Source organism: Macadamia integrifolia, chromosome 3, assembly GCF_013358625.1.
Source record: "Macadamia integrifolia cultivar HAES 741 chromosome 3, SCU_Mint_v3, whole genome shotgun sequence".
Taxonomy (NCBI): Eukaryota; Viridiplantae; Streptophyta; class Magnoliopsida; order Proteales; family Proteaceae; genus Macadamia; species Macadamia integrifolia.
The window spans coordinates 25704630-25711439 of NC_056559.1; positions in this window are offsets into that span (position 1 = coordinate 25704630).

The window sequence follows — 6810 nt, forward strand, 5'->3', positions numbered from 1 at the left end:
GGATACAACCAAATAAGCATGCACCTAGAAGATCGTGAGAAGACAACCTTCACCACTCCATGGGGAACCTATTGTTATAAGGTGATGCCTTTTGGACTGTAGAACGCCGGGGCAACTTATCAGAGTGCAACTATGGCCATATTGCATGATATGATGAACAAAGATGTGGAAGTCTATGTGGACGACATGATAGTAAAGTTAAAAGATCAACAGGGGCATATTTTGACGCTAAGGCGATCCTTGAAAGAATCAAGAAGTATCAGCTAAAGTTGAATCCTCAGAAGTGTGTATTCGGGGCAACAGTAGGAAAGCTGTTAGGTTTTTTGGTGAGTGAAAGAGGCATTGAAGTTGACCCTATCAAGATCAAGGCAATTCAGGAAATGCCCACACCTCGGACTAAGAAGCAAATACGAAGATTTTTAGGTCACATCCAGTATATCAACAGATTCATAGCTCAATTGACTACAATCTATGAACCAATTTTAAAGCTACTGAAGAAGGATCATCCCATAGAATGGAGTGACCAATGCCAACAAGCTTTTGACAAAATCAAGGAATACCTCATGAACCCACCAGTATTGACACCGCCAGTGGGAGGTGAACCACTTCTCTTGTACTTATCTATGGGAGAATATTCCATGGACTCTTTGCTAGCATAGAAAGAGATGGAAGGAGGGGCTGAGCATACCATATACTACCTTAGTAAGAAGTTCCTGAAATATGAGATACGGTACATATCTTTGGAAAGAAATTGTGCTGCATTGATTTGGGCAACGAAAATTTTGTGATACTATATGGTTTCCTATCCAGTGCACTTGATCTCAAGGATGGATCCCATCAAATACCTCTTCGAGAAACCAACCCTAACAGGAAGGATGCCTCATTGGTTGCTTTTGCTATCAGAGTTTGACATCACCTATGTTACTCAGAAATCCATCAAGGGGCAGGCCATAGCCAATCATTTGGCTGCCCATCCCACAAAAGATGGAAGATCCTTAGATGATGCCTTTCCTGATGAAGGAATCAAAGCAATAGAGGAAGAAGACACAATTAATGAATGGTAATTATTCTTTGATGGAGCAGCCAATCACAAGGGGTGTGGTGCAGAAATATTGCTTGTCACTTTGGATGGCCTTTATTTGCCTTCATCATTCCGCCTTGATTTTCCTTGTACCAATAATATTTCTGAATATGAAGCTTGTGCTTTGGGGCTCAAAACTGCTTTGACTATTGGAGTCAAAAGGATCGAGGTTTATGGCGATTCATCCATCATCATCTGCCAGACATAGGAAAGTGGAAAACTAGAGATGAAAAGTTGAAGCCATATTAAGAACATCTGGAAGAGGTGGTTGAACACTTTAAAAATATCTCGTTCGAATACTTCCAGAGAGATAACAACAGGTTTGCTGATGTCCTTGCAACCTTGGCCTCTATGGTAGAATGCAACCCTATGGCTAGAGTCTGACCATTCTTGGTAGAACAAAGAAGCAAAACCATCTATCAGAATTTGGTGAACTCTCTCACTACAGATGGTCGGTCTTGGTTTGCTCACATTGTGAATTTCATCAGGGAAAGAAAGTACCCAGGTGAAGCAACTGACAGCGAAAAGAAATTTCTAAGGAGATATGCCACCCAGTTTATTCTTCAAGAAGATTTGTTATTCAAGAGATCCTATGACGGAATACAGTTGTTGTGTGTGGATGAGGAGTAAGCCAAAACCATCATAGAAGAAATTCATCAAGGTCTTTATGGACCCCACATGAATGCCAAGATGTTATCTAAGAAGATCCTTAGGCTGGGATATTACTAGAACAAAATGGAAGCAGATTGTGTGGACTTTGTAAAAAAATGCCACAAGTGTCAGATATTCGCTAATATCATACATCTCCCACCAATAGAGATGCATTCGCTTAGTTCACCTTGGCCATTCTCCACTTGGGGCATCGATATCATTGGAAAGGTCAACCCCAAGACATCCAATGGTCACGAGTTCATCTTGGTAGCCATTGATTATTTCATCAAGTGGGTAGAAGCTTAGTCCTATGCGGTCCTCACATCTGCTAAGGTGAAAAAATTCATCCAAGAAAATATTTTCCCGATATGGAGTACCTCAAGAATTGATATCAAATCAAGGATCCCATTTCTGGGGTAAGACCGATAAAATCTGCACAAAGTTCGGTATCAAAAGGTATTGCTCTACCACTTACAGGCCACAAACCAATGGGGCAGTGGAAACAGCCAAAAAGAACATCAAATTCATCCAGTAGAAAATGGCAGAAACACACAAGGATTGGGCTGATAAGTTACCCTTTGCCTTATGGGCATACCAAACTTCTGTACGATCCTCGACAGGGGTAACCCCTTTCTCTTTGGTATATAGGGTTGAGGCAGTTCTACCCGTGGAAATCTTAGTACTATCTCTAAGGGTGCTCCTTGATAGTCAGCTACCAGAAGGAGAGTGGGTAAAGGCTAGACATGCCGAGCTCAATTTTCTCAATGAAAGGCATATGAAAGCCATGGATAATCTGAAAAAATATCAATTGAGAATGGCCAGGGCCTTTAATAAGAATGTGAAACCCTACCACATAGAGGAGGGTGAACTTGTTCTTCGAGAACAAAGAGCCCCAGTTCATGACCCAAGAGGAAAATTTAGGCCCAACAAGCGGCCCATTCACCATCAAAGAGATTTTACCAGGCAAAGCTGTGAAACTCATAGACCACAACGGCAAAGAAATAACCGGACTGGTCAACATGGATCAACTCAAGAAATATTATGTCTGAAAGGGTGAAAAGCCTGAACTACGTCAGACATGATTCCTTTCGAGGGATACGTAGCCAAATTGACATGTGCAAGTGTAGTCTCAACCATCTGAAGGCCATAAGTTGGTTCCTCAATTAATAATCAAAGTATCATAAAAGATCATCATAGTTTATGTCCCCCAAGAATCGTTATTTGGCATGAAAGACCATTAGGTATTTGTCATCCACCCATTGGTCCGTCACTTCTTATCCAGGATTTTATCCCCCAAGAATCACCATTTGGCATAAAAGACCATTAGGTATCTGTCATCCACCCATTGGTCCATCAACCCTTATCCAGGATTCCATCCCTAAAAGAAAATCGCCACCCAGCATCAGTTTAGCAAGGTTTATTTATTCCTCACCCTTGATCAGTAAAAAAAAAAAGAGCTTGATGCAACAGTGGTAAAGGCTTGTTTGAGTCATTAGCTAATGAGTATTGCTTTGATAAATCATCATATCTCTTTTATTTGTGACGGTTTCAGGAAAAGTCATGAGCTCATTGGATGAGACATTGAGGAAATGGACCTTGGACATGAATATGAGGGCGCAAGGATTATTGGAATCCATGAATGTATCATTCCTTGGTTGGATCGGGTGTGTGAAATTACATCATCAGTTACTCTGGTAGGTGCCTTAATACTAAGATGCCAACCTACATGTATTTCGGTTTGGATTAGTAGAGATCTTCCCAACTCTCGAAGAATTATGGGTTTGTATGTTATCCCCACCCAAAGGCAAGTTGTTCTAACCATCTTTGAAGAAAGATTATTCAGAAGAAATTCATGACTTTTTCGAATAGAAAGAAGAGGAAGTGAAGCAATTTGTTAGGAACGGGAAGATTGACATTCTGAAAGTGGCCCTGATCTTCATCCAATATCTACCAATGGGAAGAATCCATCAACAGAGATCATAAGATGCTTGTTTACTTTGCATGATAGTTCGCTATGTTCTCCGAACTCTCGGACATGGTACACTACCCGTGCTAATTGAGGTGGTAAAACAGTTAAAGAAGGGAGGTGACATCATCCCTACGGTTCTTGTAGAAACATTCAAGGGATTCGATGACATGAGCCATGGCCACAGATTCAGACTAGATCATTACCAAGGGAGTCTACTATTTTTCATATTTGGCTCCTCGAGAAACTGAAGTTAACCAAGCCATTAAGAAGAGGCCCACTCGAAGCTCTTTACTACCAGGACAAGAGGGAAGTTATGGAATTCAACCTTATCACTGATTGGGAGAAGTACCTGCAGGAAAGGACTATGCAAGATATTGTATGGAGGTACCCAGGGAGGCCACAAGAAAATTTTCCAATGAAGACCCCTGGCTACAATTATGTCAGGTTGATGGGATTGACTCACACATCCTTTTATTTTCCTACGTACATCAGCCGATAATATGGGCTTGAGGTGACAGACCCAGAGGAGTTAGTGAACTTTTACCCACGTCCATGGTTTAAAGTATCGGTTCGTATCGTACAGTATTGACCGATACGTATCCGTATCGGCCCTTACCGATATGACTGACTGATACGATACATGAAATTTTTAAAACCCTTTTGTATCGATACGTATCTTACGATACACACCGATACACCATCGATACACACCGATACGCATCGATACTCACCGATACACTATGGAAAATTCAAAATTGAAGTGAAATGTATGTTTCGGTATGTATCGGTCGATACACACCGATACGTACCGATACGGTCATAAAATGGCCAAAATGGGTAATTTTTTAGAAAAAATAATTTTTTGAGGTGTTTTTGTTCCAAAGTTGTTGCCAACCATTTTTTCTCTAACAAAGTAGAAATCAATGTTGGGAACAAGGATTTTACATTTATGGGACAATTACAAACCTTGGATTCTTAGTGTGATACTCTCAATTTACTGTTTATGCATAATGCATGTTATATATAACTTTTTTTAACTATTTTTTTTATGCAAAAGTGTATAAAAAGTGTTTTCTATCCATTTATGTGTGTATCTTTAGCGTATCTTAGTATATCTCCGATACGATACGATACACTCCGATACGTATCTTAATTTTGGCCAACCGATACGGTGACCGATACCGATACTTTAATCCTTGCCCACGTCAAGAGTTGTCTCCCCACCTTGTTACTCATCTATCCTGTCTATGGTAGGAAAATTGTTCCCCCTTTTATATAATTCACTTGGTAATAGAATGAGGAATTAATTGGATGCTCGTGTTATCCCAATTATTCTAATTATGACTTGAGTTATGGAATTGATTATGCCTAAACATTGCAAACCATAAACAAAAAAAAAAAAAAATTCTTTGTACCAAAGATATGTTTTCATTCATAAGATACTAAAATAAAATGATGAACAAACAAGAGGGAGGGAAAAAGAAAAAGGAAAATATACATGTGTTTGTGTTTACAGGAAATACAGGAACAAACCCTATGGGTCAAAAGTCATCATCTGAACCATACTCTGAATCATCCCAATGGAGTACTAGGGAATTTGCAGATGTTAGTCCAGTCTGCTCCAGCCTCTATGTTATGTCCTGAATCAGTGCATCCTACTGTGCAATTTCCTGCTTATAGGAACTAACTTGGCTATCCAAGGTGGCAATCTTCTCATCCTAAGGAATATAGGAAAGGACTAAGAAGAAGAATAATGAAAGAAGAAGGGCAAAAAGAAAAAAAAGAGGAAAGTATGAAATACCTTGGAAACCATCACCTCGCACAGGCCATAATGCATCCTCCTGATCTCAGAATAGACCTCCGGAGACACCTAAGAAAGAGCATATCCGCTAAGGGAAGTCAAGAGTCAGTTGAAGAATGATCACTCACATAGTCATAAGGAATGGGTAGCCTAAGGGATGCATCTACATCTGTCTTCCACTCCAGAAGATGAGGGAAACTGGGGTTGGCCGCGTTAGGATAGCACCAAGCGGGGAAGCCACAAAAGGGGATGTTAGCAACTTTGAGAGACCCAATTGCATTGGTAGAGGGTCCCACTTGTGAAAGATCAATAGCACTGACGTGCGAATAAACAATAGAAGGGTCTACACGTCGTGTTCTCCCCTAAGAGAACATTAGTTAAGACCAAAACAAGAAAGAATTTGAAGGAAATACTCAAGAAAGGGCAACATACCACTGAACCATCAGGACTAAGAAGCAGTAAAAAAATGAGTCATCCCATACTCTGTCAGCCAAACTCTCAATCTCGTCACAGGAATGATCTCTGGGCAGTGCATAGTGAGTGGAGGAAGACCGGGGGAGAAGTGTGACTCGACATCGGACCACTGGGGAACTACTCTCTCTCCCAAATACCAGACGTGGCCCCATATGCCCCTGAAAAGGACTCGATTCTAAGATAAATTCCTAGCCAACGTAACTCCTTTAGAATCAGGAAATGCGAGGCAATGGAATGGTCTCCAAGTAGCCTGCAAATCCGAAGAAAAGTAAGTACAACACAAGATAAAAGGAATTTTAGTTTCAAACATGGCATACCTCGGTGAGATCGTTCAAAAGAGAACGAGTGGTGGTCCCCAGAGGATGGGGTTGAGCCCTAATCACCTGATTATCTCCCCACCTCGTGGCTACAGGGAAGAAGAATGCTTAAGGGTCCCTCAGTTTGGGAGCTATAGTCCCCAAGTGCTCGAAGCACCAAGGTTGTTTCAAGAGATTAAAGTAAGAAAGAGCAATCCAAATGAATGAAAGGAAATGGGTAAAAGGACGAAAATTACCTGGAGTATGAAGCCCGCTCCCTTGAGACCTCGGCCTCCATATGACAGCAAGTCTAGGGTCTGGAGGACATATGCGTAGGTGGCCCCACCCCAGTCCCAAGAATCTATCGCACGAAGATCTCAGAGGAAGAACACCAGGCAGATGTCTACTCCCCCTTGGAGATCACTAAAAAGGCACTGAACCATAGTAAACAGTAAAAAAGAATGGGCCACCTGTGACATGTTTCCTAGGTTCTCCCCCAGGCCGACTTTCCACCATCGGGGACTAATCTCCCCTAGAT